The 13,599-nt window shown below is 34.9% G+C and overlaps 1 long non-coding RNA gene across 1 annotated transcript; it reads right to left on the bottom strand.

Moving 5' to 3' along the window:
• Nucleotides 1-315: 315 nt before the first annotated feature.
• LOC127148063 (uncharacterized) lies at nt 316-931 on the bottom strand. Its single transcript, XR_007818704.1, has 2 exons — nt 861-931; nt 316-778 (listed from the first exon to the last, which is right to left on the bottom strand). It is a non-coding gene; the product is annotated as an uncharacterized LOC127148063 (long non-coding RNA).
• Between the last annotated feature and the right edge of the window lie 12,668 nt (nt 932-13,599).

Raw genomic sequence — 13,599 nt, 5'->3', positions numbered from 1 at the left:
CCACTCGGGCCGGGCCGAATGGGGTCGGGTCGGGTCTTTTTTTTTCCCCTCCTCCTCTCCTCCTTATTGATGAAGCATAAAATAAAATAAATATGGGTATAATTTACATGAATGAAAAATTTATTTAGAAACCACTTCAATGAAAACAAAAATATGGGTCCAACATTATACTCCAAAATAAACAATTAGCTCTTTGAAACAATTAGACACATAACTTTATCCTAAACAAAGTTTATGGGCAAAATGCTTATTGAAGTTCACTTATGGATGAAGCATCTTTATCTCTTTTAGAAGAAGAAAAATAGAAGCACCCAATAAAGTGAAGGAAGATCGAAATTAAATATATAAATTCTCACAGTTCACACTAAAAATGAAAATGGAAACCATGAGAATAAATAATCAAAGGCAACGATAATGGTGACAACACAAGCTTGTCCATCTCCCAAATGATAATCAAAAGCTAAATAAAGTATAGTTAGTTCTTTAATTTGTACCTAGGAGAGAAAAACATATATCCTCACTTGGATAAAAAGTAAAAACTGCACATAAAGTATATTACTTAAAAACGGAAAACAGAAAACAAAGGAAAATAAACTAAAAATCTTCTGAGGACACATATAGCGGGATTAAAGAGTTGATAGTAGAGAAGCTACTAGCCCTTCAAATCCTTACGCAAACAACAGAGTTTACAATTGTGAAGGTATGAATTAATAAACATCTTCACGAGACCACCTTGTTCGTATAACCCAAAGTGCTTCCATCACTGAGCTTCAAGACTCTAAAAAACGAAGATTCTATATTTAACAAGTTAACAATTTAAAAAAAAATGTAAATAAAGATTTGAGAGTAGGGATTTAAACCATAGAGTCATTATTCAAATTCTCAAATGCAGCTTCCATCTCCTTTCCTATGTTTATGAATTCTAGATCAAAATGACAAATAGTTAGCTTATATGGGATAATTGAAAATTTTAAATGCGTACTTCAAAAAGAATATTACCTTCATCAATTTCTTCAGTCCCGTCAATTTCTTCAGTCATGTCATCCAAAGGTTTAAACTGAATCCAATTCTGAACACAAATGAGTACCTCTGCAGTTTGAGGAGTTAAAGAACTTCGAAAAGAATCTAACACCCGTCCTCCAGTGCTAAAGGCGGACTCAGAAGGCACAGTTGATATAGGAATACTGTAGATGTCCCTAGCTACTTGGCTAATGATCTTAAATCGAGAGGAATTCACCTTCCACCAAGTTAGCAAATCTAAATATTCATCGTCCATACAATCTATACGAGCCTCATCTAGATAACGAGTCACCTCTGTTTTAGCATCATCTAGACATGTTTTGTTACTTTGTTTAAATCTATCACGAATAGTAGCACGTGCCTTATAAGATCCACTAGATGAGATAGAAGATATTTCACTTTGACTTTGAAAGCCAAATCCTTCGATAGGTGTACATGATTGTGTTTGTGAATATTTTTCTTTTGACATTCTCATATAATAATCATCACACAATCGATGAAATGCTTCTTCAACCTTATTCGTCCATATTTTTGCACAATCTTCCTCCAAAAATTCATTAAAAAAATAATTCACATAAGCTAGCTTGTACCTAGGGTCAAGAACTACAGAAACATACAATAATAAATTGGTCTTCACTTGTAGTTATACCCAATACTTGTTGAATTTTGTCTGCATGCTTAATGTCATTTGACTCAATAATGCATTCTCATACGAAGAGTATTCACGAATTATTTCTTGGATCAAACAAAGTTCATGAAAAAATATGTTTGAAGTCACAGACATAGATGCAGAAAACTTCATTGTTACCTCTGAAAAAGCCTTTAAGAACTTTACAAACACTTTTGCATTATCCCAATCTTCAGTAGTAGGAATATCATCCTTTGGCAAATAACTAGGGTCATGCTCCTCCAATCTTTCAAAAGTCTTTTGACACTTAATTGCTCCATCCAACATAGTAAAAGTAGAATGCCATCGTGTCGGAACATCCATTGTAAGACAATTTTTTGTTCACATCTTATCTTCTTTAGCAAAATATTTAAATATTTGCAATCTAGCAGGAGATGACCTAACATACTTCACAGCATTTCTGATTCGAATGATAGACACATGCAAATCTTTTAAGGCATCACTAACAATTAAATTAAGAATATGAGCACAACATCTAGTGTGAATCACCATCCAACACCAACCCATTTCTGCCTTTAAACTTTTTAACCAAGTAGGCAATGACTACATCATTTGAACTTGCATTATCAACCGTTACAGTAAAGAGCCTATCAATACCCCAACCTTCTAAGCACTTTTCAATGGCTCTACCTATGGTATCTCCTTTATGATTAGCTACTTGACAAAAGTTCAAAATTCTTTTGTGCAAGTTCCAATCATCATCAATGAAATGAGTCGTTATAACCATATAATTAATATTTTGCACAGAAGTCCGTTGTTAAACAAACTCTTTGGCCACTTCGAGTTAATGCATTTTTTAACTTTTTTTTCTCCCTCATATACATTTGAAAACAATATTTTGCAACGGTTACTCTTGATGGAATCACAAACTTTGGATTTAATGCCCGACAAAATTGGTGAAACCCTTCACTTTCTACGAACTTAAATGGCAATTCATCCAAGATATTCATCCTAGCAAGCATTTTTCTACAATTTTCTTAAGTGAATGATGCAGCCATCAAACTACTTTCAGAATCTCCCTCTCCTTCAACATTATCTTCCAATGGATTTACATACATCTTACATTTCTCTAAATGTCTTTTTAAATTAGTGGTACCATTTCTTTTGGAATCACAAGCATATGAAGTCCCACAATGTTTACAAGCAGCCCTAGGATATTTAGGATCACATCCTTCTACTTTTATAAAATGTTCTCATACCGATGATGGTGGTTTAACCGATTTTTCTTTTTCCAAACACTGGACTAGAACAACTCTGATTTGAAGTCTTGTCTACCGAGAATGAAGTCATCCTAATAATCATCAACAAAACACATAGAAAAAAAACACTCAAATCAATAACTACAAGTTCTCATACAACTCTGATTTTTCTCCTCCATTTTCTTTTTGAGGAGGGAGGGACTGTAGAAGACAAAAAGCGAAGCATACCTGTTCTAACCTTGCAACCTCTTCAAGGGTTTGGAAATTAACAATGGCCGCCTGTAACATAAAGAATGAATTGATCAGAAGATGTTGTAGGAAACATGTGATGGTGAAACACTTCTTTAAAAGCCAAGTGCAAATAAACCAATGTCAGATCAAACTAAAGGAATTAATTCCTGGTATTTAAAAAGGTCACGAAAATGTCCAAGAACAAATCATGCAATTAACCTATCCAGATAGTATCCACACATCAACATATACATCTTGCATCTTTGTAATATTGAAAATAGATGTATTGTCATCATTATTATTGTGGTATCTTTGAACTTGTCTTATATTCTATCATAGATGGATCATGGGCTCATATCTTTGAAATTTTTCCCGAAGAATGATGGTGGCCCATTTGATCCTGTAATATAAATGTACTACATGAAAAATCAACTTAAGCTAATTTCTTTCTAGGTGTATACTAACAAAATAATCATGGATTTTTTCTTTGGAAGAAACCTTATCATAATTTCTATCACATGCTTCTTTTGAGATTTAATACTATTATGATATATACACAAACACACTATAGCCTCAATTTTCCTTCCTAGAGGAGAATAAGAGAGAGTAAGAGAAAGGTTGAGAAAATAAAACAAAGAGCAAAGAGACTTGAAATAGGAAGACTGGCCCCCCTTTTTTTACTTTTATATAGAGAAGATCGGCATAAATGGACTTCATTATTGCAACAAATCTTTCATACAAAAGCATAACCTTTACCACCTTCATGAAATTAGGAAATAAGAAAATCTTGAGGATGAAATTAAACACCTTTTCCTATTAAACACATTGCCTTTTAGTCATTGTTATCACTCAATATGAACAATAATATCAGTACCTACAATATTTACACCTTATATAATCAAATCACTTTTCTCCATCCTTTAAAAAAATCAATCAAACCCCAATTCATCACTTCTTTTTCTTTTTAATTTACAAATGGCCTCGAAACAATCTTCAAAACTAGGGGTGAAAAAATTAGAATTGGAATTATAAGATAGCAACAATTATAGAATAGCAGCACTACAACATTGAACCTCATGAGCTCTACATCTGACATGAAGATTCAAAGACCAGTACTTTAAGAATCAATTCAGGCCAGCAATTCTAAGTATTCCATCACAAAAATCTGAACTATTTTGTTAACGAAGTGAGCATGAAAGAAATAAAAACATGAAAACAAATAAAACAAAAAATTAAATCTAGGAAAGAAAATGGTAGATGAATGAATAAAACAAATTAAATCAAACAAATAAAACAACACCGCCAATGAATGAATCAATCAAACACAAAAGCAAAGTGGAATTGGAGAATGAGGGGATATAGACGAACAATAACGAAGTAGGTAGCAACAAGAAGGAAACTAGAGGGCCTAAAAGCACGCCACGTGAGAGTACCAAGCAAGAAAGCAGAAGCAATGCCAGAAAGAGACAAGCCCGAGACGAGAATAGGGGAACCCAGGGCAAAAATGAAGAGGTTGCTGAGAAGGGAAGACTGCCAAGTGATGCCGACACAGACGAAGGGTGAAGAAGAGTCGAACTGTCGAAGACGAAGACAAGAGGAAATCAGAAATGAAGTTGATTTTAACCTAATCGGTTAAATTTAAACTGATTTATGCTTAATTTCGCTATGTTTTACCAAAATTAATCAAATGTGATAAACCCAACAATACCTAAGATGATGCCGACGCCGAGTAGAGATGATGCCGACACTGAGTAGTGCAGACGCGATGATGTCGAGTGCCGATGTTTACAGACGAAGAGATCGATGATGCCGAGTGCCAGCGTTCGCAGACGAAAAGATCGATGATGTCGAGTGCCGACCCAGACGAAGAATGAAGAAGACGAAGACGATGCCACCAGCTGATGATGACGCCGAGTCGAAGACGAAGAATGAAGCGGACGAAGATCGTGGAATTTGGAAATGCCGAACGAAATGAAGCAGACAAAGATTTTTTTTTTGGGAAATTGCCAAAAATAGGTTAAAAAAAGAGCTTTAAATGAATTTTGGGACAAGTTTTCAAAAGAAAGACTTTTAGGACAATTTGGGTGTGAATGGATAAAAATGCCCTTCATTAAATTTCTATCGCTCTCTATTGATTTTTCGCCTACCCACGTTCGCTTTCTCTTCTCTTTCGCATAAAACACCTGAAGTAAAAAAAAACATCTCCTTTTGTTGGCTTTTAAAATTTCCCGCTCTGCTCTTCGAAGATACTTCGACTGTTCGTCTGTTATCGGTTCTCCAGTGCATTTCGTCGCTTCTCCTTTTCGAACCTAAGAATCAACTTTGAGCGTTTTCTCTTATTTCAGTGAGTTTTATCTGTAACCCATTTTTAATATATTTGCTGTAAATGTTTGGTTTTGGAATCGACTTATTTGCTGGAATTTGTTCCTTTTTCTTCAAGCTTCAATCATGACATCGACATCGACATCGATCGACGGACCCTTGTATAAGATTAATCCTTCCCATCATTTTTATTCCCTAGTAAGTTGTTTGTCTCATTTAGAAAAGACAACACATAATATTAAGGCCAAACTCAAACCCGATCAATTAGCCTTATTTAGGAAAACAAAGTTTGGGCACTTTTTGGACCTAAATATTGTCTTTAATGGGCCACTCATCCACTACTTACTGTTAAGGGAGGTGGAAGATGAAGGAAAGGATTCTATAAGTTTCTTACTAGGGGGCGTTGTTTGTACTTTCGGTAGGAGAGAGTTTAATATCATAACTGGACTATGGGGTCCTAAAGAGGACTATATTCAGTTGGTTGGGAATAGTCGACTGTTGGAGAAGTTTTTCAAAGACAAGGAGTGTATTTATGTTAGCGACTTAGAGGATATATTTTTGGAATACGAGGGTGATGACGATGATATTGTGAAATTAGCTTTAGTCTACTTTATAGAGATATCTTTGTTGGGAAAAGATAGGCGAACCAAAGTCGACATTGGTTTTTTCAAGATTGATGATGATTGGAATACATTTAATAATTATGATTGGGGTCGGATTGTTTTTGTATGCACGCTAAATGCCTTGAAAAGAGCCTTGGACAAGTAATATGCCAAGGGAAAGAAGAATTCAACACAGACAAAAAAATATACTATCAATGGATTTCCGCATGCATTACAGGTATGTGAATTCTTACTTCTTACTTCAAAACTTTTAAACGATCGTTTAGTTATTTTAAACGATAGTTTAGTTATTTAAACGATCGTTTGGTTATTTTAAACGATCGTTTAGTTGTTTTAAACGATCGTTTAGTTGTTTTTTAACGATCGTTTAGTTATGTTAAACGATCGTATAGTTGTTTTCAAACGATTGTGAAACCACTTGTTTATATATCTATATATATATATATCTTGTGGCACTTCCTAAACTTGTTTGTCAAATGTCGAATAGGTTTGGGCATATGAGTCTATACCAACCATCATTGGATGTGGTGTAGATAAAGTAAACGATCATGTCATACCACGAATGCTGAGGTGGGTGTGCCAACAATCACCAAAGTCCCAAACTATAAGCAAGCAATAATAACTTACTTAAGGATCGCATGATTTTGTGCTTATTTCTTTGTCCTAAATACATTTGTCATTTTCTATTTGCAGTTTATAAATAAGGCAGTCATTGAGATGACACCTGAAGAGGAGCAGTTGAAAATTGCTTCAAGTGAACTTTTTGAAAACTTCCGCTCATCTACCATTATTCAGTCGAAGAATGGTGGTTCAAAAAGAGTAAGAGAAGTTGTTAATGATGAAGATGACTTCAAAAAGAGTAAGAAACAGAAGTCCAAGATTAAGATGAAAAAGGTTATTCCGAATAATCTCCAAGATCGAGTAGCGATTGTTGAACGGCAACTTAATAGTATAAAATCAGATATTGACGAATTGAAGGGCATGATGTCAACCATATTGAAGCACATTGGACTTCAAAGAAAGGTTAGGAATGAAACTGTTAAGTGTATTGACGTTAGTTGTTTCATATTTGGTAATTACTCATACGTTAAGTTGCATGTTCTTGCTAATTCATTTTGAGGTTCCATAGGGTGACGAAGGGGACCGCAAGGTGTCTGAAGGCTTAGTAGATCATACATTAGAAAGTAAAGAAGTGAATAATCCTAAGACCGAAGATGTTGACACAGGCGGTACCCCTAATTGGTTGAGGATGCCAAAGGAGGATGAACACATTGAACTTAAAAAGAAGGTTTGGTTCCATGTTCTTGCTAATTTCTATCATTATCCACACCAATGCATTATGAGCTTCCATAGGGCGACGAAGATGTGTTGGAGAAGAAGGTTGATATTGGTTTAGAGGAGCCAATAGATGTCGTTGACGATGAGGACGTCACAGAGATAGAACCATTTCTCACTCAACGACCACACGTTCGGCTCACCCGTAGGAAGTGTGCAAGTGTTTACCTATCAACCTCATTCACAACTCTACCTAAACGGTCTGTGACATCAACCACCAGCACCTCTCAGTTTGAACCAATTGTTTATGATCCTATGCACAAAATACCTGACGTCCATTTAGATAGACTTCGAGCTTGGATTACAGACAAGCGTACAGACGATGAGCTGCGTGAAACCTTTCATGGGAAAAAATCGAAGGTTTTCTTCAGAGACTTGTTTATGTGTCGCCGGTGGTTGGCGGATGAGGTAAGGGATTATCTTATCATTTATGCAATTATAATTTTTTCATTGTTATGGTTCTATACATTTACTGCTTACTTTTGTTTCTATTAGCATTTGGATGCACTTTTTCTTTTCATTCACTTGAAGATTAAGGCAGCCGGGATACCTTCTTCTCAGAACTTCACAACTGCAGACACAATCTTTATGGTTTGGAATCGTCACGTTACTTTATGTATGTATTTGCGTTTGATATTTGTCTTTCGGTCTGATATTTGCGTTTGTATGTTTTTCTTTGCAGCGCATTTTAGTTTCGAAGTGGCCCCTATACAAAGAATGTATTAAAGAGAATCGCCCGTTTGACTGGAACGAAGAGCATAGGTTGGTTGACTATGTTGTCGGGTCAAAAGAGGACTTCCAAGATCCTTGGGCAAGTGTTGATTACGTTTACTCTCCATTCAATGTCCATGGCAACCATTGGGTTCTATTATGCTTGGATTTGGTAAGTTGTCAAGTGAAGGTATGGGATTCGCTTCCGTCACTTACAACTGCCGAAGAGATGACAAACATATTACTGCCCATTCGACAGTTGGTGCCAAAGTTGTTAGATAGTACTGGCTTCTTTGATAGGAGAGGTAGATCATCGACATACAAGAAACCTTGGCCAGTTGTCATTGTTGACTCAATTCTACTTCAACGAAATAATAGTGATTGTGGCGTATTCACAATTAAGTATTTTGAGTACATAGCTGTTGGTGTTGGTTTAGATACATTATGTCAAGAAAACATGTCCTACTTTAGAAAACAATTAGCATTTCAATTATGGACCAACACTCCTATGTATTGATATATTTACATAAATCACAAGTATCAATTGGCTGTTCGATTATTCTCTATGTTGCATTTCAATTAGTATCAATTGGCATTTCAATTAGTAGTATCGATTATTCTCTATGTTGCAAAACTACTTGTAGCTAAACGATCGCTTAATTTTTTTTATGATTTTAAGAAGATCGTTAAGACATCGTTTATTAAGAAGATCGTTTAGACATTGTTTATTAAGAAGATCGTTTAGACTTTACCAAACGATCGTTTAGACTTTACTAAACGATCGCTTAATATTTTGACGTTTATTAAGAAGATCGTTTAGACTTTACTAAACGATTGCTTAAACATATGTGCGCGATAAGTATTTCTCTACACGAATATTTTGTGATATGTATCTAAACGAATACAAATATTAACTCTCTTTCTCAATTTTAGCCACGTTTAATTGAAAATATCACAAAGTATTTATTTTATAACAAAGTTTAAAATTATAATATGTTATTCTCTCTATAAAAATTACATAAAAAAATAATATAAACGGATACAAATATTAACTCAAAAGTACAAGAACGAAATATATATTTTTTTATTTAGCAAAAGTATTTATTGGCCCAAAGTTCCAGCACATATTGTTGTCTAAACAGTTTCATGTTTGGCACAGTTAGACAACCAATGTCACTACCAGTTACAATGCATTCAACAAATTTAGAACAGAAAATTCCACAATCCAATGAATGCCCTTTCTGTAATGTGGCCTTCGATCTGCGTATTGGCCAAGGGCCATATGTGAAATGATCTGAATGAAGGTTGACTCCAATTGTAATTGCGAGTGAGGCGATGCATCGTGCAGGCATTTCAAGAGCTTCATCAACAAGTTTCTGCTCAACATAATTTGGCATTGAGTCGAACACGTAGATCTTGCATTTTCTCATATCAGCTAGAATAGCCAACCAGTGTTCTTTTATGTTGATGCAGCTAATCACGTAGTTGACATCTCCCAACCCTGATATTTGATCGTAATCACCAACAGCTGTGTTGAAATAGTATTCCACATCTTTTTCTGTCCATATAGTTAGGTGTGCTGTTGGGTCTGTCCATTCAGCTTTCTTATTATCTGGTGTCACCAGATGAGTATCGAAAATATGGTTCCAAACAATGCAGTTTGGTTTATTGATTCCAAGCTTGAAGAACAAGTCAAAAAATTTAGTCAGAATATAATGATGCAGTTTAACTTCTATACAAAAAAAATTAAAGAATAACAACTTACTAGAAACGAGGAATGTAATATTCTAAAAGAACGCTTGCAAAGGAGCTTAAGATGCAACATTTTATTCTGCAAGTGGGATAATAGCAAATCCAATGTCTACAAAAAAAAATAAACGATCGTTTAGTGAATGAAAGGAGAGTATAAGCGATCTCTTAAGAAATGTAATGTGATCGTTTACTTTCTAAGCGATCGTGTAATATTAACTTAACGATTGTTTAGTTAATAGAAGCGATCGTTTAGTTAATAGAAGCGATCATTTAGTTAATATAAGCGATCGTTTGGGAAGAGTACTTACGTCTCCATGTACCCATGTGTTTTCTTCAAGCTGTCTGAAAAAGTCTTCCTTTCTGGTTGTGGAGGCTACTTTCCTTTCTTCATGGGTTGTTTTTCTTGATCTTTTCCATTGTAAGTATTCCTTCCATAATTTTGGATCCACTTGCCACATCGAATTATATCTATCTACTTCTCTGATTTCCACATCTGGGACAGGTGTTTTAGATTCTGATATGATTTGAGCAGATGTTGTGGGTGGATTACCTTGTTCATCTTCATCTTCCACCTTTTTATTTTCTATTTTACATAGCTTTCTTCTCTTTATTGGTTTTTCTTGTTCATCTTTATCAGGCACAGTTACTGGTTCGTTTTGAACCAAAGTAACTGCTTCATCATTTTTTTGAATCTCAACCTGTTTTTTTGTTGTTTCCTGCAATGTAATCGTATTAAATAAGTAACAAACTATTAATTCAAACGACTACAAATTTGTTGTGTATACATACCAGTTGAGATTCTTCATGTACAGTTTGATCCAATGGAGCCAATTCAAAAGTGCAAGAGGTTGGCTCACAAGTGGAAGGGTAGTAATCATTTGTGGCAGGTTTGTTTCTTTCTGAATTTTATCACTTAGACTATCCGATATATCTCTTATAGTCATTAGCAAGTCTACATCCCTGCCGTCTATGCTTATATCACTACCACATTCTTGTTGATGTTCCCTAAACAAAATGAGAAAAAAAATGAGAATAAGAAAAAAATACAATTGTTAGGTATTTATAAACTAGTAAACAATGAATGAAATGTTAACCTTTGGGTTTCCTCTTGATGTTCAGTATGTTGTTCTTCAGTAGGTTGTTGTTCAATATATTGTTCTTGAACAACATACTCATTGTCATTTTGATCAGCATGATCATTCCCTTGATTTTCAGTTTAATTCTAATAAATAAATAAAAACGAACATAAAATTAAAAAAATAATGTATTGTTAAACGATCGTGTATATCAAAGTAAACGATCGTGTAACTTTGATAAACGATCGTCTATCAAAGTTAAACGATCGAGTAACTTCGATAAACGATCGTCTATCAAAGTTATACGATCGTGTAACTAATGTATTATGAAAAAAAATTTACCTGGACCAATCTCTCCAGCATCTGCTTCATTTCATACAGCTCCAATGACTGCTTTGTGATTGTGTCATCCATCCTACAGACTATAAAAGTCAATGTGGATAAATCCTTACGAACTTCTTTTATTTCCTTCTTCAGTTTCTTGTAGGATTTTGAATGACTTTGTTCTTCTTTGTCATTGGACTTCTTTGATCTGAAATGTTTCTTCTTGGTGATTGGATGCATTTCAGACTCGTCAGCCACTGTTTGACTTTGTTCTCTTTGGGGTGACAGTTGTTCTCTTTGTGGAGATGAGTCTAATTGCTTCAATGATTTGTTGTTTATTGCTCCAATGGATTCATCGTCCTCCATTTGCATGTTATCATCCCCTCGAATTTGACTCTCCATGAAAGCCTTCTCTTGGGTTGACATCTTCAGTTTAGGTTGAACAACAGTCTGCAATGTAATTGTATTAAACGATCACTGACAAGTTTTACTTACATTTTTGTTGTCGAATATGTTCTTCTGCAGCATTTTGTAAGATGGAGCTTGCGTACAATTCCATCTCAATATCCTAGGGATTAATCCCTTACTGTTTCTTGTAGCCAGGTGCTCATTTGCAGTTGAGAGTACTTCATAAGCCCACACATACAACATTTAAACAAATATGTTAAACTTTGATGTCCAATTGGCATTTACTTAAAGTATATGAACAAATAAAACTCACCTGAAAAGCAAGCACGTAGCCTTTGATGTTGTAGTATGACACTGCTTTGGAACTTCCTGTCTTCTTCAGCTCATATGCTTCTTTTTTTCCTTGGAGACTTGTCTGTAAACTATTGAGCAGACGAGTGTAGAAGAAAGTTGACCAATCGAAGCTTTTAAATGCTTCTTCATCATCAACTCTTCCCAAAATATCCATGTGAAACTGTGTTTTCATATCCTTCCCGACCATCACAGTTTCTATAAAGACGGCCAAGGCGACCTTCACAGCATCGTCATCATTTGTAAACTCAAAATTCTTGAAAATTTTCTCAATTTCCAAGCATGTTATTAGTTTCTTATTTTCTGATCCGAATAGAAGACTTTGTAGGCGCTTGCTATCGCAATCTTTCTCCAATGGATTGTTTGTTGGCCACAATCCAGTTATGATGTTGAATTCCTTTTGGGTAAAACGGACGTTCTTCCCCAAAACTGAGAAACAGATTCCATCTGCGTTACCGTCTTCAGGTATCTGCCTCAGCAAGAAATGATGGATCAACTGGCCGTTGAAGACCATGTTCACATTCAGCAATGGACCAAAAATTGTTTTTTCGAACATTTACAGCTGGTCCTTGGTCAGTTTATCCTTAATAAGACTGCCGATCTTGTGCACTTGGCATTACACAGTAGCAGGAAAATACTTGTCGCTAGGTACAACCATCCTGAAATGGTAGTTAATCGGAAAGTAATAAATTTAACAATCTGGAGAACTATATTGAAGACAGAAGTCGAATCTGAAACTCTAAACGCTTCACAATAATAATTTAAGAACAAAATGATAGTTTTTCAAGAAAGAAGTCGAAACATTTGAAATATAAAAAAAGGAAAAGTGTAACGTTATAGTAGGAAAAGTTCGGGAAAATACCTTTTGACGTTGACGAAAAATATGGAATGAGACAAAAATAGTCTGAGAGAACAATAGGCTGAGAGAAAACGAAGGTGAGTGATCAGTGCGGTTGTGTATTGCGTAGTGACGAAAAACGAACGAAGAAGGCGGAACGTATATATCGGTTGTTTTCAAAGGGGCAATATTGTAAATTTGCGTACTTTTTTTGAAATGTTGAATCGCGGTTGTAAACAATTCGCGGGTGTGTTTCGTTGTTTTAAAAGATCGTTTAGTTTTTGTAAACGATCGTTTAGTTGTTTATATTTGATCGTTTAGTTAATTTCAAACGATCGATTGGTTGTTTTAAACGATCGTTTAGTTTTGTTTGACTGATCGTTTAGTTTTGTTTAACTGATCGTTTAGTTGTTTTCAAACGATCGTTTGGTTGTTTTTACACGATGTTTTGGTTGTTTTTAATCGATCGTTTAGTTTTGTTTAACCTATCGTTTAGTTGTTTTCAAACGATCGTTTGGTTGTTTTTAACCGATCGTTTAGATATTTTTAAACGATCATTTAGATATTTTTAAACGAACGTTTAGTTATTTTAAAACGATCCTAAAACCAGTTTCTTGTGTTCTTAAATGAATAAGCCAATTGTTATTTTCGTCTTCTTCATCCATCTGGAAGCACAAAAAGTAAGAATGTTGGGACAAATCATTAAGAAAACACATCATTA

The sequence above is a fragment of the Cucumis melo genome, chromosome 2 (assembly GCF_025177605.1).
Source record: "Cucumis melo cultivar AY chromosome 2, USDA_Cmelo_AY_1.0, whole genome shotgun sequence".
Lineage (NCBI taxonomy): Eukaryota > Viridiplantae > Streptophyta > Magnoliopsida > Cucurbitales > Cucurbitaceae > Cucumis > Cucumis melo.
This window is presented reverse-complemented; position numbering and strand designations above follow the sequence as displayed.